The sequence below is a fragment of the Macrotis lagotis genome, chromosome X, assembly GCF_037893015.1.
Source record: "Macrotis lagotis isolate mMagLag1 chromosome X, bilby.v1.9.chrom.fasta, whole genome shotgun sequence".
In the NCBI taxonomy this organism is placed as follows: domain Eukaryota; kingdom Metazoa; phylum Chordata; class Mammalia; order Peramelemorphia; family Peramelidae; genus Macrotis; species Macrotis lagotis.
In genome coordinates this window covers 13,798,742-13,823,409 of record NC_133666.1, presented here as the reverse complement: position 1 = coordinate 13,823,409, position 24,668 = coordinate 13,798,742, and the positions used below count along the sequence as shown (strand labels likewise).

General features: G+C 36.2%; 1 pseudogene; it reads right to left on the bottom strand.

Annotated features, from left to right (window-relative positions):
• Positions 1–1,253: 1,253 nt before the first annotated feature.
• Positions 1,254–24,668, bottom strand: part of LOC141497681 (E3 ubiquitin-protein ligase DTX3L pseudogene) — a 33,036-nt pseudogene continuing 9,621 nt past the window's right edge.

Below are 24,668 nucleotides of genomic sequence, written 5' to 3'. Positions count from 1 at the left end.
AACCCTCTGATCCCTAAGTAAAGCTGACATCACACAATCCTTCCCACTTTACCTTGTGAATACCTATTCCTTTTTTCCGTTTTTTTTTAGGTTTTTTCAAGGCAATGGGGTTAAGTAGCTTGCCCAAGGCCATACAGCTAGGTAATTATTACATGTCTGAGGCCGGATTTGAACTCAGGTACTCTTGAAGTGCTCTATCCACTGCATCACCTAGCTGTCCCCTGGAATACCTGTTTCACATAGGAAATAACTTTTGTTTCATGCTAAATCATTTCCTCTCCCAATCCTTCCATTTTTGGTATTACTGAAACCTGGCAAGCAGCAAAGAAGTTCCAGTTCAGGTTATGTAATTTCATAATTAAGTCAGAACAGCTGTATGATTTTCTCTACCTTCATTCAGCAGTACACACGGAGGAGGTAAGGCAATGCTGTGTGTGAATATTCCAAGGCTGAGACTTTGGTAGGACAAAATCAATGATATAAGAGGTCTAGGGATTTGGAAATAGACAAGGTAGAGTTGAATTGGTTCAACAAGAGTTCAATGGGATTTTGAAAAACACTGCAGTCCAAAATAATTGTATTACCAGTATCTTTGATGCAGATATTTTGCCTCCAAAGTACTTAGGAAGGATTTAGATAGTCAGAAAGTAAAAAAAAGTGGAAGAAAAAGGAAGAAGGGATAAAATAGCTAAAAGTTTTCTCTCTCCCCAAACCCTCTGTTCAGAAAGGACCTCTAATTGGTTGTTTTTTCTTTTGTTTTGGGTTTTTTGTGCTATCACTTGATTTAACTGTTGGGACATGATCATCTGTCTGAAATTTATATGTATGTATGTAGATATGTCATACCCTGGATGGGTGTTTTTGGATATCCAGTACAAAAAAGGATGATTTAGGAACTATATGGCTTCAATTTCAGGAAGAGTGCAAAGGAAAGTAACAATTTCAACCCAGGTTTGAAAAGCACTCCAAAATGAAGGAAATGTAGTCTGTATTGTAGGCTAAATCTAGAAACAATTTTGGCATGATAAAAGGAATTGAAACCATTAATAATCAGTTATTCCAGGGATAAGCTATGGCATTAAGAAATATCTTTTGTCTAAATTTCAAATTGAGAGAATACAATCAATAATTGAAGATTTAAAGAAATAAGGACTTACCAAAAAGAGACAGTGCCCATATAGTAATCTATTTTACTGGTAAGAAAAGAAGGAAAATAAGATAAAGTTAATCAATTTTATCCAAAGTTAGGCATGCCTGTGATTCACCCACTATCATTCTTTGACATCTGTAGGAAACTTAAAATTATTTATTTCACCAATGGGTCCTCCTTAATTCATTATGTGTTTCCAGCCTTCAGACTGGGTTCCTGCATTTTCCATACTTGAGACTCAAGCGTCCTCCTGGTTCACATGAGAAAACTGCTGATTTATACCTCACAAAAAAAGTAAGAGTGTAGATGAATTTGTTGACATAGTAAATCATCAATATCTCTGTCAGTTTGGAATGATTTTAATAGAAATAGAAACAACAAACAAATTACTGGAGAAACTAGATCAGAAAGATTTCTGTCATCTAAATAGGACTACAAAAGAATATACACATTTCACAGTAGCACATGGAACTTTTACAAAAAATTGACCACATCAATTTAGAGCACAGAGAGTTTGCAAACACATGGCAAAACACAGAAGTTTTAACAAATTCTTGATAGATTATAAGTCATTTCTGATCATAACAGTTTGACTTTATTAGAAGTAACTGACACAGTCATTAAGTCATGTCTCCCCTAACATTAGTATAGAGTCAGAGCCAGATGATTTGATTATTTAAAGAAAAACAACAAAATATCATTAGAGATATAATACTTAGTCTTCTGCCCGGGGACAATAAGCTGTTATCATCACCAATAGACTGATTGGGAAAGGAACCTCTCTGTATCATAGGTTCTCTTTCATTCTCCAAGCAATTTCTGCTTAGTTTTTGCAGCAAATATTAAAAAGGGGACTCATTCAGAGATAAATGGGCATTGCATATCTTGCCCTACAAATACACTTTTGAAGGAGGTACCTAAAACAATGGCAACTTGGGCAACCAATTTATTTTGGAGGTTGAGAGTCAGAAATATTTGGATATGAATGTGGTCTCACTAAGAATAGACACTCAGAACAGATGCCATAAGATGCATCCCAAAAGTTGAGCTAAGTGCTAGAGAAGCAAGGCAGCACACAAGTCAATACTGGTTGACCACGAATCTGGAAAATCTCGTTCCCAGGTCAATAAGCCTGCCTATAGTCAGTTAGTCTACAAGTATTTAATTAGGTACCTAATATGTGGTAGGTGGTGCAGAAACAAAAGAAGGTAAAAGACAGTACAGTCTCTGCTCTCAAAGGACTCTTAGTCTAATGGGGAAGACAATAGGCAAACAAGTATGCACAAACAAGTTACATACAGAACAAATTGGAAATAATCCACATAAGAAAAGCACTAGTGTAAAAGCCTTTGAAAAAGGCTTCATCTAGAAAGTGGAATTTTAGGTTGGACTTGAAAGAAGTCAAAGAAGTCGGTGGAAATGAAGAGGAAAAGAATTCTGGGCATCGGTGATGATCACCAGTGAAAACTCAGAATCTGGAGAGATGGAGTTTCTTGTGCAAGGAAAATCAAGTAGACCAGTATCACTGAATCACAGAGTACGAAGTGGAAGAGTGACGTGAACAGCAAGAATATGAAGAACTTTGAACACCAACCAGAGGCTTTTCTCGTTGTTTCTTGAAGCAACTGGACATCACTGGACTTGAAGACAGAAATATCTTTCTCCACTCCCCAATTTACATTAAACTTTCCAGAATCCCAAGAATGAATAGTGTCTTTCTGTATGAAAGACTCATGTAAGTATTTGGAGACTATAATTTTCTTCAGGATGTCTTCCAATGTTTTTTACATTCCTGGATACCATTCCAGTTAGAAGGGAGAAAATTTTGGTGAGCTCCAAGACCACCACCAGTTTAGTACAAATAATGTAAATGGACCTGAGGGTCATCACATTGTAAAGGTGGTACAGTGGAAGGGTCCTTAACTCCAGCATCTCTGGTGACAGCAAAATGGAGACAGGAAGCAAAGCACTTTGGGTTCTCACTAGAGCAATTTTTACATTCTTATTGGGCTCTCAGCTTATCTAATAAAAAGCAAAATACTCCCAAGAATTAATTTGGACAGGTTAGCAAGTAGCACTTTATTCCACTCACCTCTAAACAAACTAATTTCTTCTCAAATGCTTTTCTTTTTCTCTAAATAGTGACTGCACACACACACACACACACACACACACACACACACACATTAATGATTTATTTGACTGCTTTCCTCAGCTCCAGCTTTTGCAAGTGCAGCTCTCTCCTGAAGTCACCCTCTTTCTTACTCAATTCCTTTAGCTTTCAGTTCCAGTTTGACTCGTTGCAGATAGCTGGGATCAGGGTAACCATAGTTTTCTGGCCCGCCGAATTGTAGAGTTTTGTGGTGAATATCATTCCAAGTGATCACATCCTTGACTCCTGATGTTCGAGACTGTCCTACTGTAAAAATCAACCTTTGGTCAAAAGCTCTTCTGAGAAGAAGCAAAACCTGCCGTCCTTCTTCATTGTTTGGCAAGTATGCCACTCGTCTTGTTCCTTCATAGCGTTTCCCTGGGTTGGGATGGTCTTCTGTCTGTATGCCTCCCCGCATGTCATAATGAATCACAATTGTGCCACATGAATTATATCCAGGGAGTGATGAATTCCTGTAAGAAGTTGTCATTGTTCCATCTGGCTGATTCCCTTTCATGATACCATAGGAAGTCTGGCATACAGGGCACACTGGTTTATGCTTCATGGCTTCTCGGATACAAGGACCACAGAACTCATGCTTGCACTTTGGGAGGACTTCTTTCTGCTGAATGATTTCCATACAGATGACACACTCCTCCTGCTCTTCCTCCTTCTTCTCTTTTACTAAGTTCCACCAGCTAGGCAAGGGAGGCAAAGTCATCTTGAAATCATCACCCATTTTGTCCAAGGGAGACCTGGTGTCTCTATTCCAATTCCCTCCGAGGGAGAAAGCTGACCCTTGTCTCTGCTGGGCAAGACCTTCAATGCTAAAATATAGTTTAACATATTTTATCGCTTCTGTAACATATTTGGGCAAACCAGTCACTGTCAGTTCTTGTCTATTCAACTCCAAGTTCACATAAGGGTGCTTTCTTTCAAAGTCGTCAAAGAATACCTTGTCAGGCCAAACCTTTCTCTCTTGGTCTAATGGTTTCAGGATAATTACTTCTTTGACAATCTGAGGTAAGAGCATCTGAAAGACATACATGCAATCTTCATAAGCATGTGCAGAGAGGTCTAAGCCTTTGTCTTTTGCTCTAAATACAATGAGGGTTTTCTGAGTTTGAGAATTGTTTATCAGTTCCATTAAAGTGTCATATTTTTTCTCTATATCTCTGATTTCTTGGTGCAGAAGACGCACATAAATAGTATCAACCTCAATTCCATTCTTCATCATGTTTTGGGAAACCATCATTTCCACAGGTTGCTTGCGGGAGAAGTTGGCTTCAATGAAATGCTGAGCTCCTAAAATATCCTGTGGGTTTCCCCAGAGGATTAAGACTTTTCCTTCAGCTTTAATATGGAGGTTTTGAAACATGTCACTCAGTGTTTTTTGGACATCCAGTGCCAGCTTATTATCTGTGAAATGAACCTCCTGGCGGGTCACATTCTGAATTTCCCTCTGAAAAGCTCTGGTGAAAGCTTCTTGAGCTGCTTTCCTGTTGCCTGACTTACTTGTCTCAAAGTCTAAACACACATTGCCAGTGGGATATTCCAAAGTACTTCTGATACGTACTTGGTGCTCACTTTCTATTCTGTCCAGAGTATCAGCAAAGAAATATTTGAAATATTCATACAAATGTGAAGGAACTGAGATGAGGTCTGACTCTTCTCCACGTCTGGAGTATGAGTGAACAATAGGATTGTCATAGTCATTTGGCATCATGTGCTCACTTTCTCTTGCTGAGGCTGAGTCCAGAATATCCTCTTTCTGGCCATTTCCCAGCATCCTCTCACTTAAGAAGCGATAAATTTTTTCAACATCTTCATAGTCACCAATCACTTTCTCAAGTCCATCACGGTCTCCCTCTAGTCTGATATTTGGGCAGAGGTTGATAATTTTCTCCCTTTGCTCTGTGGAAAGCTTGAAGTTCAGCTGGGCTTCCACATAGAGAAATATCTTTTGAATGACAGAATTAGAGGCACTAGCAGCACCTCCCTCATCTGCATATTTCATATATAGATATTCCTTTGGCAGTGACTGAGTCTGAGAGGAAAACTGGCTTATCTCCAATGTATTGTTCTCTCCTGGGTCTTCATTTGCTTCTATGAAGACATTCACATGTGATGTATCACTGACAGTCACAGAGTGATCTCTCTTGGCTATCACACCTTCCTTGGCTTGTCTTTTGTAGAACTCTATCCAGTAAGTGCCTTCACTGGGACCAGCTTTGACCTTGCACTTGCCTCCCCCAGACCTCCACGGGTTCTGGAAATACTTCTGTAGTTTCCTCTCCATTCTGGGGCAGTTCTCAGACACCCGGACCAGGACCCGGTACAGTGGGCTGTGGGCAAGACTTCCAGTGGCCATTAGGGCAGAGTAAGGACTTGTGAGTTGAAGATCTAAGGCCGCGATGCTTGTTCACTGGGCTCTGGAGGGAGAAACTGTGGAGCAGAGAAGAGACAAAAAAAGTACTGTCAGCTACCTACCTCACATCTCTGCGCAGATCATAATTTAATAAAAATAATAATTGGTTCAGAAAACGCAAATACAAGAAAGACAACCAAATGGAAACTTACAATGAAATCCTAAATAATGAGAAGTTCAAAGAATAGTTACAAAATTATTGTTTTGAATTTGAATTTGAAAAAATGATGATAATGATAAGGAAGAAGATGATCATGATGAAGAACCAATATACAAAAGTTTCAAGGATGCGGATAAAGCAGTCCTAAGGAGGAAAAAAGTATATATCCTTACAAAAAGTATATATCCTTACAAAAAGTATATATCCTTACAAACATACATTATCCAATAGAAGATAAAAGAAATAAATAATTTACCATTATTGAAAAATTCAGAATAAACAAACTTGCAATAAGCACAATTATATTTTTTGAAACTGAAGCATGACAGATAATCGATAAACCTAAAGAAGAGGGGAGTAAATCAAATCAATAAAATGACAAATAAGTGAAGTGAAATATCAACAGAATCAGAAGAAAAAAATCAGCATATTATCAGTGTCAACTAAAAAAACCCACAAGTACATTTGACATAGGTTACAAGTTATTAGAAAAGGCATGCACATGTGGGACTCCCCATATTAAGGAGCCCAACAGTATAGGGAAAGCCTTGATATGTAAATTACAGGGAAAACGGGGAGTCATAGGGGAAGGAAGAAGGACCAATCCCTTCCCAAAGGGCATCATGGATAAGTAAAATGACAAAAGCAGCATTTTTTTCCCCTTGGGAACTCCTAGACAATGAACTTATATGATGGTCTCCTTATCTCTAAGGATCCCAGTTACAGAAACAGTTTCTCAGCCTGGTAGTGAATGACTGGCATCTGTCTTGACTCCCAAGGACACATAATGAGTCCAATTTAGTGTTTAAACAACAAATCATGTCACTTCCAGTGAAGCTCGACATTTTCAGGGCTTCTTGCATGCTCCAGGTTCAGTGCTTCTACAAAATGTACCAATTCAAAAAGACAAGTTGTGGACCCCTTAACATTCCTCTCCCTGCAATGGTCAAAGTCAATTCCTGGGTATGCTGATGACTACAGAGAATACACTTGGTAAAACATTTCTTGGGGACAGTTTCTGAAGACAAGAAAAAGAAACATTTCACAAGGGTAAAGATAACAGACAGAAAACTAAGAAAAGTCCCTAGTTTCTTTTATGTCTCACAGCTAATATAGGATAGATCCAATTACAAAGTGAGATCAGAACCATAAGCATAAATGAAGTATATGGTAAAAATGATCAAAAGTATACATATATAGAAAATAAAAGCCAAAGCAGTTTAACAATGTCTATCAATATGAACAAACATTGTCTCCCTGCAATTTAATAACCCTTCCCAATATCTATTCAATCAACACATTTCATCCCGTATCTCAGATGTCCTATGTAGTCATCTAGTCCCTGGTACAGGGCAGTCTGGAAAATATCATATCTTCAGGAATATCACCAGTTTATTTCCTTTCTGGTTTCCAAGTTACTTGCAAAGACTCAGATCTTTTTGCTAAAATCTTCTACAAAACATATCTCAATATCAGATTTTAATACTAATCACAAAGTTTACTTTTCTAACAACTAATAGATGTGGTAGAAGCCAGCTGAATCCTTGAGGTTCTATTCTAATCAGTAACAGATATATAAGGAAAACCACAAATTAGGGACTCATAGTTCATTTGAAACTTCAGAGAATTCTGGTTATAAATACCAAGTGTTGTTTCCATCTCTGTATAAATTCTATAAATAATGTAAACATAGTTAGCAACAAGCTAAAGGGTTACTGTTATATTTACATATATATGACTTTCAAATATGAAATAAATATTTTAAATAACATGAGTGTGGAACTTTAAAAATCTTCCAAATTACATTATTATATATATGCATATATATATATATATATATATATCATTTGATCTTGTTTTCTTGATATTTTTACTCAACTTTTTATTTTAAGTTAATTATTTTAGAACTCCAAATTTAAATACCATTTAATTTAATTTAATTCCAATTCAATTCAATTATTCAATGCCCTCTCCCCTTAGGAAGAACAGAGATAGGGTTCTTCTCCTTACATTTCAGCAACATATAATACATAACATTTTTTTAGGGTTTTTTTGCAAGGCAATGGGGTTAAGTGACTTGCCCAAGGCCACACGGCTAGGTAATTATCAAGTGTCTGAGACCGGATTTGAACCCAGGTACTCCTGACTCCAGGGCTGGTGCTTTATCCACTGTGCCACCTAGCCGCCCCAATACACAACATTTTTATAAGATGATACACAAATGAATTTACAAATTGTTGTATTAAAACTCATTTCTTCAAACCAAACTGAAGATATTTCTGATTTCATTTTAATTATTAATCGAATAGTAGTTTGGTAACATAAACTGTTGTCTCAACATGCAATTATTCTTGCATTATTTGAAAACATTTAAGGACCTTATTTTGTACAGAAATACATATGTAGAAACAGACAGATGAATAGGCCATGCATTCATTTATTAGGTAGTTTACAATATAAAAAAGACTATAATTCTAGGCTGAATATTTCAAATCTTATACACTGTATTTTATTATAGTAGTAGGGTTGTTTTCAGCCTTAGTCTATGGGATGATGGCTTAACACTAACACTGTGTCTATATCTTTGTTTCATAAGGTTCCTTTACCTTTGGTTAATTATTCCTATTGTATTCTGAAGGAATGAGGTATTCCAGGAACTTAATCTTATAGATAACAATGTAAGTTTTAGTAAGCAGATGCCAAGTTCAAGTACTAAGTTAATTCTTCATGCTAAGAAATGACTACACATTTAGAATGAAAACCATAAGATCTTATACACCTGCATTGTGCACACGTCTACTGACCACTTGCTCTGATTACAGAAATTTTCTCTAAAAGGATAAAGTATGGATATGATTCAAACAGTATCAAATTGCTCTCTAATGAGTTAACACTTATATGGCAGGATAAGATATACTTAGATGTTTGTCTTCAGGTAAGAGTAGCAGTTGATAATCAATCATGCAAGAGTAATTCTACCTCATATTCAGACTAAGGAATGGCCAAGTGGGAAATATTTCAATTAAAAAAGGCAACACAATGGGGAACTGAGTCCAAAGGATGTTACTTTAGGCTGTGCTAAGCTCATCCCAGATACAGGCTTTCTCCTAGATACAGTTGGAGATCATATTCCCTCTGAGTGGCTTATGACATTTCTCTTAAATGGTAGATTATTGACTTAATGATTGATTAGAAAATTATACCTTAACTTACAATTTAAAACAATATCAGTTATGGTTCCAAGAGTTTTTACTTCAAATGACAAATTTCACTAATCACAGATTAAAGATAGATAGTTATTTTTAACTCTCATGGAATTGAAATAAGCAATAAAATTTTACCAGAACTCACATACATGTAACACATGTATAACATTTGTTTTCTTTTTCTTCTTCTCATGGAGCTTGTACTTCTTGGTTTAAGAATCAGTTATTTAAAATCACTTCTATACTATACAGAAATGTAAATTCTCAGTAAGCCAATTTCATTGTTGAGGAACTTGACAACACATAGCAAGTTCTTTTCCCAGGGCTTTTCCCTTTCCCCTATACGGATAATTTCCAGATACCTAGAAAGTTTACAGAACGTCTGGGCAAAAAAGAGGAGGAGTGTACAAGGTCTTTTCTTTGTATCATTTTTACACAGTAACCAATGACCAATTATCTCTTAAAATATCTATTTAAATACCTGATAGGTTTTATTAACATTATGACAATAATCCCAAATAATTTAGTTAACAATCTTACAATTTTGAGAAGTGATAGCCAAATAGTTTTAGTTGTAATTTACTCTTAACTATTACATAAGACGAACATTTCCAGTTTTCTAAAATATAATTAAAAACATAAAACAGGGTTAGTAGGGTTCATAAAATAATACAAGTTTTGTTAAAAAATTTACTTTCTTTTAATAGTTCAATTCACACTCTAATAAAATTTAGGTTTTGAAAAGCCTCTATTGACATAATTGATATAAGAGATTATTAATTTCACAAAGTAAGAAAATTTAGAACTATAACAATGGAGGGAGTGGAGCCCAGGTGGCAGCATGAGAATAGCCTTTCTTAGGAGCTCTCTCAAAAATATATCAAAAACCTTAAAATTATGACTCTAAATTTTTGAGAGACAGAACCCACAGAAAGATCCAGTGAGGCAATTCTCTAGTCTGAGGTAACCTGGAAGACCATGGGAAGGCTCTGTTGCATAGGGTTGGAGGGGGCAGCAGTGCAGCTGGAGCAAGGAGTGAAAGTCCTCTGTGAACAGCCCCAGGGCATCTGGGTCTGGGAGTGCCTGCTCATAGCAGAAGAAGCAGTTTCCTGACCTGCCAACCCAGGGAACACCTAGAATACTTGGAAGATCAACAGGTCATCAGCACAGCCCAGATCCCAAGAAATGGAAGCAGACCCACAGAGCTTCCCAGCAGGGCATTGCCTGGCAGCTGCTCCCAGAGAGCTTAGCCCTTGGAAGGAAAGGGGGTGGAGGAAGACTGTTGAGGTCTGTCCTCTGTCCCTGAGACAGGACTCTGGTGCTTTGTCCATATTAAGAACCTGATCATAGTCTGCCCCCCTCCATTAGAGCAGGGACCTTCCTCATAGCCCTGGGGCAGAGGGGTGAGTGTGTGGTCATCCACAGACCAGGAGAGCCGTCAGAGCCTCTCATAAGACCTTGAAGGAATGGAGGTCCTTGTGGGGGTGTCCCAATACTACTCAAGAGCTCAAGAAGCACCCCAAAACTGGGGCACAGGCTGGTGAAATGAGTAAATGAATAAAGGAACCTAACCATAGACAAACACTTTGATCCCATGGAGGATCAAAATACACACTCAGAAGATGACAAAGTCCAAGCTTCTTCACTCCAAGAAATATAGGAGTTGGGCTCAGGCTATGGATGAGCTCAAAAAAGACTGAAAATCAGGTAAGGGATGTGGAGGAAAAATTAGGAAGAGAAATGAGATGCAGGAAAAACATGAAAACTCAGTCAGCAGCTTAGTCAATGAGATCCAAAAAATGCTGAAGAAAATATGCTAAAACCCAGTTTAGGTAAAATAGGTAAAACAATTCAAAAAATTAATGAGGAGAAGAATGCCTTAAAAAGCAGAACTGGCCAGATGGAAAAAGTGATAAGAAAGCTCTCTGAAGAAAACAATTCCTTCAAATGTAGAATGGAGCTAAGAGAAGCTGATGACATTGTGAGAAATCAAGACACAATAATTCAACACCAATGAAAAACTAGAAGAAAATGTGAAATATCTCATTTAAAAAACAATGGAGCTGAAAAACAGATCCAGAAGAGACAGTTTAAAGATTATTGGGCTACCTGAACATCATGATTAGGAAAAGAGTCTTGACCCCATTTTTTAAAAGAATTTCTACAGGAAAATTGCCCCGATACCCTAGAAGCAGAGCACATAATATTAGTTGAGAGAGTCCATCGATCTCCTCCTAAAAGAGATCCAAAAAAAGAGCCCAAACCACAGGAATATCATAGCCAAGTTTCAGAACTCCCAAGTCAAAGAGAAAATATTACAAGCAGCCAGAAGGAAACAATTCAAATATGGAACTGCAGTCAGGATCACACAGTGAACATTTTCTTCAATCTAAATATTGCTATCTTACTCAGCCCTACAAAGAATTTAATTTAGAATGAAACTTCTGGCCTCAGGCTTGTGTGGAGGATATAGGTATTTTGTCTAGATTCCCTTGGGGCTGAGCATGATTGAGAAGTAAATGAAGAATTAAAATTACATCCTTACGGATTCTGGGAAGATGACAGCAGGTCAATAAGATTCCAGCCTCTCCAGATTTCCTCTACAAAAAAAAAGACAAAAAATCACCTCAGGTTGAATGAAGAGCACAGAAATAAATAAGAGTGGAAGTAGAACAATGGTCCCTCTTGATTAGATATCTCTAGACTAGAGATCTACCAGATCTCCAGGTTAGCCAAATATAAACACTCCCAGGTGAATCCTTGAGGGCCACTGGGTTGGGAGATAGTCTCAGTCTCCACCACAGGAATTTCACCTACTAGAAAGTGAAGAGAGGGACAGCTAGGTAGCACTGGCCCTGGAGTCAGGAGGACCTGAGGTCAAATCCAGCCCCAGACAATAAATACCTACCTAGTTGTTTGATCTTGGGCAAGTTATTTAACTTCATTGCATTGCAAAAGCCAGAAAAGAAAAAAAAAGTGAAGGGGAGTCAGATGTCTAAGCTGGGAAGATTAATAGAACTTCTGCTGTTAAGGATGGTTGTTAAGCCCAGTTGTAGTGACCGCACATGCCCCATAAGTGCACAAGTAGTGGTGGGATGCCTACTCACTCTGGACAATTAACAGGAGAACTGAGTTCCAGGTCAAAGAGTAGAACTGAAAATAATAGTCACTGGAAGGTTCTTAGAGTATAAGAGCATTTCCAGCACACTATGCTGAGGGGTTCTACTCTGACTTGGAGAGGGAAAGGAGTAAAAATGTTGTGCTCAGGACAAAGCTCAAAAAATAGCAGTATGAAGGACCTGAGGCCAGAGGCACCATCCCACATACCCCAGGTTTAGAGGTTATAAAAACAGAGTTTCTAAATCTTATATTTCTGACAAAAAGCACTGGTCTTAAGGTTTGTAAGTCTGAATGTTAGACTTTGCCCTTATCAAGGTCTGTGTCTCTCCAGTTGTAAATCTGAAGACTGACTCTGTGTGTCCCTCTAATTGTATCTACAAGTTTGGTTTGGTTATCTCTATAATAGACTTAAATGAATTCTTATACTTATGACATTTTGGAAAGAGAGAAATTCCAGTTTTTTATGTCTATAACATATCTGTTAACAGTATAAAATATCAAGTCAGAATAGGTGACAGTGGTCCTGCTTCTGTGAGGAACGTGGGGTGTTGATCTCCAAAGGGTGGAGGCTCCCTATGAAATCCATTAAAAAGGGGAAATGGCCCCAACCAATCACAAAACTGGGAGAGTTCTTCTAATCCCATTTCATTCCAAAAATGACAAACCTAATATTAGAAGAAACCAGTCCCTAACTAGTCAGGGATGACCTAGAGATCTTGACCTAACACAATTGAATTTGCATAATTAGGTACTTGAATATTATCCCATATAACCCCTGTGACAATTGAGGTTCATAAACATAACATGTGTCAAATGATGGAGGGGGAATAATATGAGGAACATGTCATGGGATGGGTGGACCTCTTAGATTGTAACTCAAATTCTGAGAGGTGGGAGGGGAGAGGGTTTCTAAAAAACTATATAATAGCAGACATAATTGTACCACCTTGTGCCTCATGCTAGGTGGGGCACACAAGACTTGCAATATCTGTAAATAAAGTGTTCAATTCTCTCTCTCCAGCAGATTTATTTCCTTTATAGATAATAACTTTGGGGGCTACATCCAAGATCTACAGTGCCCCTGAGGAAACCCCAGAAGACACCAGAGAAGGAGCGCTCACAGCTTGATTTCAAGCAGATCCCCATTTCTTTGCTCTGGTTCCCTCGGGTGGATCTCTGAATGGACCTGGAACCCTGACATTGATGGAAGTGGGGGTGGGGGAATTGACAGAATAATTGAGGGAGGGAACACTTGTAGAATCAATCCAGAAAGGCAGGAAAACTTTAATTTTGTTTTTCAAGGCTTAGAAATTCCCAATTCTAGATAATCTAAGGAAGATCCTAGATGGGAGGCTGGGGGTCAAATGGTGCCTAGTGGGGGAGAGGAAGAGACTCCTCCTTCTCAAATACCCAAAGAGAATCCATTGAGAAGAAAATTAGCTAGCTGGGATAACGAGGATGCTGTCCTGGGTAAAGAGAAAAGTTTAAATATTTTTTGTGAATAACAAGGTACCTTTAAACAAAGAGGAAGTAGAATATGCACTCAGCTGGATAATTGGGGATAATACTGATCCAGCTCATAGGAGACACATGCAAGATTTGAGGGGCCTTATTATCTCGGGGATCAAGGAGGCCATCCCCAAGGCCCTCAAATGAATGAGACACCTTCTGGATTTCTTGAGAAAATGAGGGAAAATGTGATAAAATATTCAGCTTTGGATCTCCAGGACCCTGCAACAGAAGGCATGTTAGGGTAAAGTGTGTCACCAATGCCTGACCTGATATTAATAAAAAATTGCTGAAATTAGAAAGATGGAATGTGTGACCACTTGAAGAACTATTAAGGGAGGTGCAGAGTTTATGTCAGGAGAGAGGATGAGAAACAGAAAAAAGAAGACAGAATGATGGTTTAGGTTGTTAAAGAAGGCATTAAGGGAGAGAAAGGAAAATGAAGTGGACGAAATGAATATTTTAAATGTGATAGAGCAGTACATTTAAAAGAGAATGCCCTGATTTGGAGAAGAAAGCAAAGATCATGCCCTCGTGACCTTTGACTAGGAAACTCAGGGGCTCTTGTTCCTCAAGACCAACCAAGAGCCTCTGGTAAACCTGGGAGTTGGGAACTCCAAGAGAGGAGCCCTCGGGAATGTGTGTGCTTGTTCTATGTCCTCTCTTGTGTGTCTGTGTTAAGCATTTTTGGGTCTGGGGACTCTTAAGTTTTAAACCATGCAGGAGCTGGAGGTTGGGCCAAGTAATTTCAGAAGGTGGGAGAAAAGGAAGTAAATCTGGAAGTCTGCAGCATCCCCCTCTGGAGCTCAGCCCTCTCCTCATTGAGCTGGTGATAGCTGTGCCAACATGTAGAGTTAAAGAGAAAAGGGGAAGGGGACTCTTAAGGAGAAAAGCTGTGGTTGGAAAGAGTTTAAGAAAGAACGAACTTTTAAAAGGAAAGAGACTCTGCCATAGGCAGGATGTGTGATTGGGAAAGGAAGAAAATATAAAATCAGGGTTAGGAGGAAATTATGTTTAATGAATGTCTCTGCTCTGGCCACCTGACCTAAGAGTGATGACTCTCACTGTTTTTAAGGTTTCTGAACTGAAATTTTGGGAATCACTCTGAGGGTTTTAAAAGAGAATTATTAGTATTGTTACATTCTGAAAAAAAAGTGTACAGAATAGGAGAAATTAAATAGCCTGCATTGTTACAATGATTTGGGATTTTTAAATTTATTGTCACACCTTTGGGTTAAAGGAACGTGGTATTGTGTTTCTAAGAAATACCCATGTTATCATGGACAATTACTGATTTCTTTTGGGGAAAAAGTTCTAATTCATTTTAATGTTAAGCTTAATAATGATAACACTTGTGTTTTTATTTTGGATGGAGCTTTTGGAATGTGAATGCTCAATTCTCTGCAAAAGGAACTCTAAGTTTTTTATCAAACTAAACTGTTGGGAAGTTTAGTTGTAATTGCATTGAGGTTTTAAATGTATTGTATGTATGAGATTGGATTTGGAGAGGTTCTAGGTAGAGGTTAGGAAGACAAAAGTGTAAAGACAAGAGGAATGAGATGTTTAAATAATCTTATGTTTAATGTATATTAACAATATATGTTCAATTTTAAAAAGTCAAGAATGTGGACTTCTCTCTTGGTAACTGCAGACAGCTGATGTAGGGGGGCTCTGACGGAAAAACTGAACAATGCGTAGTCCCGCTATAAGGTAACATTGATGAATAACATACATTTCTCAGTTATATGATATTCTTTTGTAACTGCACAGAGATTATATTTGGATATTTCTTGTGAATATATATTATTTATTGTATTGATATGTATTGTTAAAACCTGGGATTAACATGTGATTGCTTTGAAGGGCAAGAAGGAAAATATCAAAAAGAATGACACCTTCTGGGAGAGATCTGTGGCTTCATGAATAACAGAGTAATGGAAGGATTGCTTTGTTCAATCGAGTAATTTGTGTGTTACTCTTATTGCTGTTCTGTTATATTCAAATTAATAACAAATTAATTAATAACACATGTTGGAAATTTAAAGCCACCTAAGAGGTTCTAATGGTTTTGAAGAAGTCTGAAAGGTAATTTGTATATTAGGAGGCAACTAAGTGGCACAGTGCATAGAGCACCAGCCCTGGAGACAGGAGGACCTGAGTTCAAATTTGTCCTCAGATGCTTAATGATTACCAAGCTGTGTGGCCTTGGGCAAGTTACTTAACCACAACTGCCTTGCAAAAAACAAAAAGTAATCATTTGCATGTTGAGAATGGCTAGTAGCTAAACAAGTTTATGTATAAAGTTTTCTAGCTCTTTCTCTCTCTCCATACACATATGTGTGTGTGTGAGTGAATTTGGAATATTTTAGATGTGTGTGTGTATATACACACACTTACACACATATAAATACATAATATATATATATATATATATATATATATATATTCCAAGACTGGTTGTTTGCTTTGAAGTAAAAGCAACTATATAATATGAGAGCGGGAAATACAACAAATTCTTTTAGGCAAATACCCAGGAAGGACACTCAGAGCTTTAGGTATGGGTTTCATTAACTGGGGCTCCATTAAGACTATAATTAAAATTTAGTGAATTGTATTCACTGGTAGTTCTAATTAGGTAAAACAATGATTTTAGATCACAGGACTTTTAATCAATTTTCTCTTGTGTCAGATACCAGGATGGTCAACAAAAGGAAATGGTACTGGGTAAATATCATGTTCTTGAAGTCAAGGAAGCCAATGGGCTAAAGATGTTAGGTGACAGGGATGTGCAGCCAAAGGGGCAGCTTCTCAGTATGGCTGAGGTTGGACCCCTTTCACTTGATTGCTCCAAAATGACATTTGGATAATGTCTTACCTGGAAGAATAAAGATGGCCTAAGACATTTGACTACCCAAATGACCTTTGCCTGTACACTGACATTCAATACTTTTATCTATAAAGGAATTTTCCTTTCATGTCCTGGTTCTTTATAGTAACTAAGAAAATATAATAAAGAAGTGTTAGGTTAATTGGATGTAATAGCCAGAGATAGGTTAGGTGACTGGCTCTGACACCTGCTATTAGCTACACGTTAAAATAAGAATTAAGTTTCCTTAATTTTTATTTAAAGGGGATATTTAGGTAAGAAGAATTGGAAATTCTTAGGATAATTACAATTTCAAGGTCTAGTTTAAGGAAAGGAATGTGAGTCAGATAAGTATATCAGGAAAAGGAAAATCTATGGTATAATTGGGAATATTTTGGAAAAAAATTCATTTTGGTTAAAGATGCTTGATTCATTATTATAATGAGAGCAAAAGGTTAAGATTGTTCAATTTTAAACTATATGCTGGGTACTCTTTGAACAAAGATGTCTGTTGAATTGTATATGTTACAAGCTTGAGTCAATGTGATCATTCTCATTGGGAGTTTGCTCATGTAGTGAAATACTAATGGAAGTTTGTGTAAGTATGTGTGTCAATATGACAGTGAGTAAGGCAAAATGCAAATTGTAATAAACTCCAGAATTGTACAGTTTTGTGATGAAAACATGTGTTTTGAACTGAGTAAAATGTTAAGCAGTTTCTTTACCACAAAACAAGTTTACCTGAGCTAGAGAGGGCTTTTTGGAAAGAAGGACATCAGATGTCTCCAAGAGAGAAGAGAAGAGAGGAGAGACACTGGCCAGTTCATCTGCACCATCTCTAGCCTATGTGTACATTGTTTAGTCAGGGGATCTGTACCTGTAACCTCTCTTTGATTCTGTAAGTGAGACACCTCTCCTTATGCCCCTCTCCTTATGGAAAGGAGGAGGAGAGGCAGGGTGAAGATGTTCTCCATTGAGAGAACAGGAGGGAGATTACTGGGTGGCATGATTATATCCTACATGAGTCTGTGTATCCTCTCTAGGAATATTCCTATCTCTGATTTAGAGAACTGGGTATTAGTAATAGTGGAGGAGAATCTAGTTATCAGAAGTCAATGTCCAGTCTTTTGGTGTGGCTAACTGTTTGACTTGGGGTGGTCCACAGAAGTTTGAGAATTGGCCTTGGGTGTCAGATCCCCTGGGTCTGGCCTAGATTCTCAGTCCCTGGTCATAGACGTACGGAGGCACAGGATTCTGGTCCAAAGGAGAGAAAACCCAGTGGCATTATGACTGAACCAGTTCAAGGTGACTACTGTTTATACCAGTCTGGCCAGGATATATTCCTGGTCAGTAGCAAATATCTGGATGTGTCCAAAAGCAGGGCACATATATTCTGGACTGTTACAACTTAAAGAGATAGGTGGACTTGAGACTCAATGTGAGACGTAATAATGGTACTTGGATCCCATGCAAAGATGTGCAAACTGGGGGACCTGTTAAGAGAAACTATGATTATGAGTTATAGGGACTTTTAAGAAAAGTGCTGAAATGGCCATTTGTAAGAAAAATAATTTAAGGAACATAACTAGATATATTAGCTATTCTTCGGGTTGCTCCAATGGCACAAAATCAGGAATTCAGTTTGATCAATTTTGAAGCCTACATGCAATGATAGTTTTCAACAATCATTTTTTACAAGGTTTTGAGGTTCACATTTTTCTCACTCCCTCCCCTCCCCCTGACAGAACACAATTTAATATAGGTTATACATGTATAACTATGTTAAACATAAATTCATATTATTCATGCTGTAAAAGAAGTTCATTGGGTATTTTTAAATGTATGAATGTAAGATGTTCTTTATGAACTGGAATGTTAACGTGAATACTGGAATTCTTGGTATAAATTGTTTTGATTCTCTTCATAAAATTGTTAAAGTAATTTTTAAATGTTTTGTGGTTGGTTTAAGTTTGTGAATAATTTAAAAGATTAAAAACATAAATATGCTAATTTGTTAATATTGATAATTTATATGTTAAAAGAAGTAATATATAAACTGTAACAAAAGCATACATTATGGTGTGATAGATAAGTTTTTAAATTTAATTACTGTTTGGCTGTAAGAGTAAGATCTGTTAAAAATTAAAAGGAAAAATGGAAGGGGTAAAACGTTGGGTTTTCAGAACCAAAAGAAAGGTATATTTAAATTGAAAGACAGTTTTAGAAGTATATTGAAGAAGGTATGAGCAAGTTTGAAAAATATGTGAAAAATGTAAATCAAATGTTAATTTATATATTCTTTCTGGGATTTTGGAATCCAGATTTGAACTAAATTAAATTATTCTCAGATGTGATAACTGAGGTAAAATTAAATCCTAATATCACACTACTTTTACAAATTTTTAGCTGTAAATTTGCTGGGAAATGATGAAATCCAGAAAAATTGAATGCTTGGAAAAAAAAGTTATGTTTTATTCATTTGGGCGTTAAAAAGACTAATGTAGGGGGCAGCTAGGTGGTGCAGTGGATAGGGCACCGGCCCTGAAGTCAGGAGTACCTGAGTTCAAATCTGGCCTAAAACACTTAATAATTACCTAGCTGTGTGGCCTTGGTCAAGCCACTTAAACCTACTGCCTTGAAAAAACTTAAAAAAAAAGAGACTAATGTGAAATTAGCAGATTATCATCTGAGCATAAGATTCCAATGTCTAGCCTACACCAGAGCATAAAAAAATTATATAGCAATTTAACATCAGCAGAAAACTACAGAAAAGATTTTTTAAAGGTCCATTTGTGATCACTTAAAAAATTGATGAAAGTTTTTAGTCTGATGACTAGTAGTGATTTTTCAAACTGCTCTTATAAAGAGGAAAGGAGTATATGTAACAGGAGTTGAGGATTTATAAATCCAGATTCAGTTTGATTTAAATCCAAATTCTAGTCCAGAAGGAAACAAGAAAGGGTTATGTAATATTTTGGTATTTGGCACTAAGAAATTTAAAAGTTATACAATAGAAAGAAAGTTCCCTCTAAGTAATTTTTCTGTAAGGAGCAAACAAAGACCCATATTTTTAGGTCAAATGCCTATAAAATGTTTTGTCATGAAAACAAATTTAACTTCTTTATTATCTCTTCAAAGATAACTAAATATATATATATATATATATATATATGTATATATTTGAGAGAGAGAGAGAGAGAGAGAGAGAGAGAGAGACAGAGAGACAGAGAATTCATTTAATTAATTAAATCAGGGAGTTTTTCATATTTTTTAAAGTGACTTGCCCAAAATCACACAGCTAAGTAAGTATGAAGTATCTGAGGTCAAATTTGAACTCGGGTCCTCCTGACTCCAGGGATGGTGCTCTGTCCACTGTGCCACCAAGTTTCCCCTTTATTTTAATGTTTCTAAATGTTGTAATATTAAGAAATATTGGTCAATGATATGATATTAGTAAGGAGCCATTAACCCCATTTCCTTACAAAAAAAAAGTTTGAGTACTGCAGATTGTTTGAATAAAATGAAAATTTTCACATGAGAATATTGTGCAATTCACAAATATGTTTCACCTCAAAGATATGTTACATAGATGAATAGATAGATAGATATAGATATATATATACACACAAGCCTGCTTTGTCTAAGAATGTATTTTATATATAAATTAATATGATAATAAAGGTAAAGACCAAGTAAATTTTAAAGGCTTGGTGAACTATGTCATTCCCCATCTCAGACAAACAGACCCTTTCCTTTTATAAATATCTTTTGGCTCAAGGAAGTTATGGTACTTAGGAGCTTGTTGGGATTTCTTTCTTTCTTAAAACATTTGGGATTTATTTATGATACCTAAAAATAGTTTTACACCAACTTAGGTTTGATAAATTCCAATTTTAAAGATTTAATTTTGCTTCAAGGCTGAATACAAAACAGATATATATCACTTTACAAATTCCCAACTAATTTATTTCATGGAGGTTTTGCAATTGTCCTTTTAACATCAGGAACATTTATTGCTGTTTTTAAGAAACACTCTCAATGATTAACTATGAGTAACTTAATGATATTTAACTGTTTGTATTCCTGCACGGGAAGAAGATATTGATAACTCATATGAACTTTCTCATTTATAAGAGCAGTTAGAAGGAGCATATATAGACAGGACATAGGGAGGAGCGGAATATAATGGTATAATATAGTAAAATAATGGAGTCAATGGGTGATAAAGGAAAGTACTGGGAGAAAGAGAAAGGAGATGAAAAAGAAGCTAAGAAATTTCACCTAAGAGTCAAGAAAAAGCTTTTTCAGTGGAGTGGAAAGTGGGAAGGTAAGGGGGAATGAGAGATCCTTCATTCTCATCAGAAATGGCTGAGAGTGGAAATAACATACACACTTAATAGGGTGAGGAAATCTATCTTACCCTAGGGAAAAATGAGAAGAAAGGGATGGGATAAGGGGGAATGGGGGCAGGGAAGGGGGGAATAGGAGATAGAAGAGAGTGAAGATTGTGGGAGAGGGTACTCAGATACAACAAATTTTTGGACAGGGCCAGGATGAAAGTAGAGAGAATAGAATAAATGACAGTGGGGAGAAATAGAGTGGAGGTACAGCTAGTAATAGCAACTGTAGGAGAAATATTGAAGCAACTTCCCTGATGGACTAATGATAAAGAAAGCAACTCACCCCAGAGACAGGGTCATTGGAATCTGAACACAGACTGAAATACCTTTTTTTCCTCTCTCTATTCTTGAGGTTTCTCATCTTTTGGGGGGGGGTTGTTTTGTTTACTCTTATGGTTACTGTTATAACACATTCAATTTCAATCAATGTACAGCATAGAAATAATATAGACTATCAGACTGCCTTCTGTGGGGGGGGGGAGGGAGGTGAGGGAAAAATTTTAAAATTCAAAACCTCACAAAAAATGACAGGCAGATACTACTATTATATATAACTGGAAAACAAATAAAATGTTAATAAATCATAAAAAATAAAGTTAAGTGAGTCAAAAAAGTTTTTGTGATTTATAAAAGGGTCTACTAAATTTTTAAATCTGTAAGCTAATTCATTACAATAATGTGATGATATTGATGCTTATAGTTCTCATAGAAATTTCTATTCATAGAAAATTGGAAGTTTGTAATTGCAATGTTACATCAATTAGCCATTAGACTAATATTAAAAGCATTTTAAATTACTGTAATAATTGCAAGTAGAAAGGGTTTTGCAGTTTTGATCTAAATTTGTTGCCATTCCATGGTATAAGAGTTAAATTAGTGTTTTGATCTTATCACATGTATAAGACTAAATTCCTAAACATCACTTGTACAAAAATATTCATAGCAGCCCTGTTTGTGGTGGCAAAGAATTGGAAATCAAGTAAATGTCCTTCAATTGGGGAATGGCTTAACAAACTGTGGTATATGTATGCCATGGAACACTATTGTTCTATTAGAAACCAGAAGGGATGGGAATTCAGGGAAGTCTGGAGGGATTTGTATGAACTGATACTTAGCGAGATGAGCAGAACCAGAAAACACTGTACACCCTAATAGCAACATGAGGGCACGATCAACTTTGATGGACTCGCTCATTCCATTAGTGCAATAATCAGGGATAATTTGGGATTCTCTGCAATGGAGAATACCATCTGTATCCAGAGAAAGACCTGTGGAGTTGGAACAAAGACCAAGGACTATTATCTTTAATTTAGGGAAAAAAATGTTATCTTATTGTCTGATCTTGCTATCTCTTATACTTTATGTTTCTTCCTTAAGGATATGATTTCTCTCTCATCACATTCAATTTGGATCAATGTGTACCATGAAAACAATGTAAAGGCTGCCAAATTGCCTTCTGTGGGGGTTAAGGGGAGGGAAGTAAGATTAGGGGAAAAATTGTAAAACTCAAAATAAATAAAATCTTTATAATTCAAAAGAAAAAAATAAATTCCTGAAGAATTTCATTTAAAAATTAAATGCATATATTTGGGTAGCAGTGCATAAACTTGTAAAACAAACATGAAAAAACCTATTAAGTTATAAGTTTAAGAAACTTTTGTGTGGTTTCTTTTTTTTTAAGAAATAAGATTTCATTATGGAAACATGTTCAGGGAAGAATAATTCAAGTGTCACCTTATTGGAGAATCTAATATATCTTCTGTTAATTTGTTTTATCTGAATTTAGAACCCCTGTAGAAATATATGCAAAGTATTTAAAAATCCCCAAAAGATAGTAATTATTTTGAAAGAATTTTGGAATCATTCGTTTGTTGTTTATGTTTGGTTGAACATGGCTAAACTAAACATGTTGATAAAGAAAATGTCTTTATACAAACTGTTTCTATATGCAGCTTGAGATTATTATATTTACACATCCCCAAATATTTTGTTGTTTATTTTGAAGTGAAACCAACTGTCCAACATAAATAAAAATATGTGCAATCTTTCTCTGTGGTAATCTATGAGATGATAATGAATATTTGATCCTAGTGAGCTAAACTCGCCTAAAGTTATGATTTGCTGATACTTGCTATTTAAGATCTTGACTTGACTGTTGAATTGATATTACTCTGACTTCAAGTATAATCAGCAAAAGAAATGTTGTTGGGCCGATGTTCTATGGATGGCAGTAAGCCTATGGGGACTTGACACGCATACTGCAGGTGATGGTCTCATTGGGAAAGGTGAGGAAAGAGAATGTTTGGTACATTCTGAGGTTGTATTCTTCTGACTTAATGTCCCCAAAATAACATTTAATATGTCTCACGTGGTATACTTAAAGTCTGGTTCAAAGCATTTGATCACCCACATACATAACTTTTCCTAGAAAACGACATTTAAACAAATAAAGGAATTTTCTTTTTCTTATGTCCCTGGTCTTTATGGTAAATTGCTATAATCATGTCAGGAGATCGGGGATAGAAATTTAGGTCATTTGGCCTCAATTACCTAAATTCTAATAACCAGTTAGGCTTTTGCATCTGTTGCGAATTACATGTTCCTGTGTTAATTAAGATCCTTTAATGCTAAGGGATTATATATTAAGCAAAATGAAAAGTAGTCTGTGACATCAAGATTCTCCATCCTATGTCAAGATCTGTTTTAAGAAAGAAATGTTAACCACTAAGTATATCAGAAGAAGGATGGCCTGTGGTCTATTCTAAAACTATTTTAAAGAGAAATTCATTTTTCAACTACAGGTTTTGATTTATTTTCAAACATTCTTTTAAACATTTAAACATTAAACACTTTAAAACATTTTAAACATTTATATTTTAAACATCAAAAAATTAAAATTTTTTATAAATCACTTACTGGATATAATCTGTTCTAAAACAATATATAAATGTCTATGTTACCAACTCAAGTTAATTTGGCAATTTTTAATGAATTCACTTTTGCAATAGAATCTTAATTCTTATGCAAGTTATTTTTGCCAATGGAAAATGAAGGAAGATACTCTCCACCTTCAGATAAATAGAGGATAAGTGGAAATAAGTATAGTATGGACTATATGTATATATATATATATATATATATATATATATATATATATATATATATGAATATACAGGTATATGCATATGGATGATTATATATATGTATATGTTCTTTGTGTATATGTGTATATTTGTATGTGTGTACATATTTGTTTTTGTTGTTGTGGTTTATGCTTTTGTTCTTGAAGAAGACCAAGACATCAGGGAGGTGATGCCATGACAAGTACGTGAATTAGATTTGAGTGACAGGGGCTGTGCTAAGTCACCAGCCTCACTTTCTCCTCTTGAGCCATCTGGGTCTAGGAGGTGATACTGGATGCCAGACAGGCAGGAGTGGGATAAAACATAAATTTTAATCTGCTTATCTCTCTAAAAACAATTATAAATTCCCCCATTGTATCAACAGCCACAGGACGGCACCAACACCTTGGAGGGTATATATTCATGTTTTATGAAAGTCTGTAACATAGCTGATAAAGTCATAATTATCCTGAGTCAGAAGGAGGCACTCCTCTATCTAATGGGATCTCTAACACCCCTAAAAATTTATAATTTCATTGACTCCTGCAAATAATT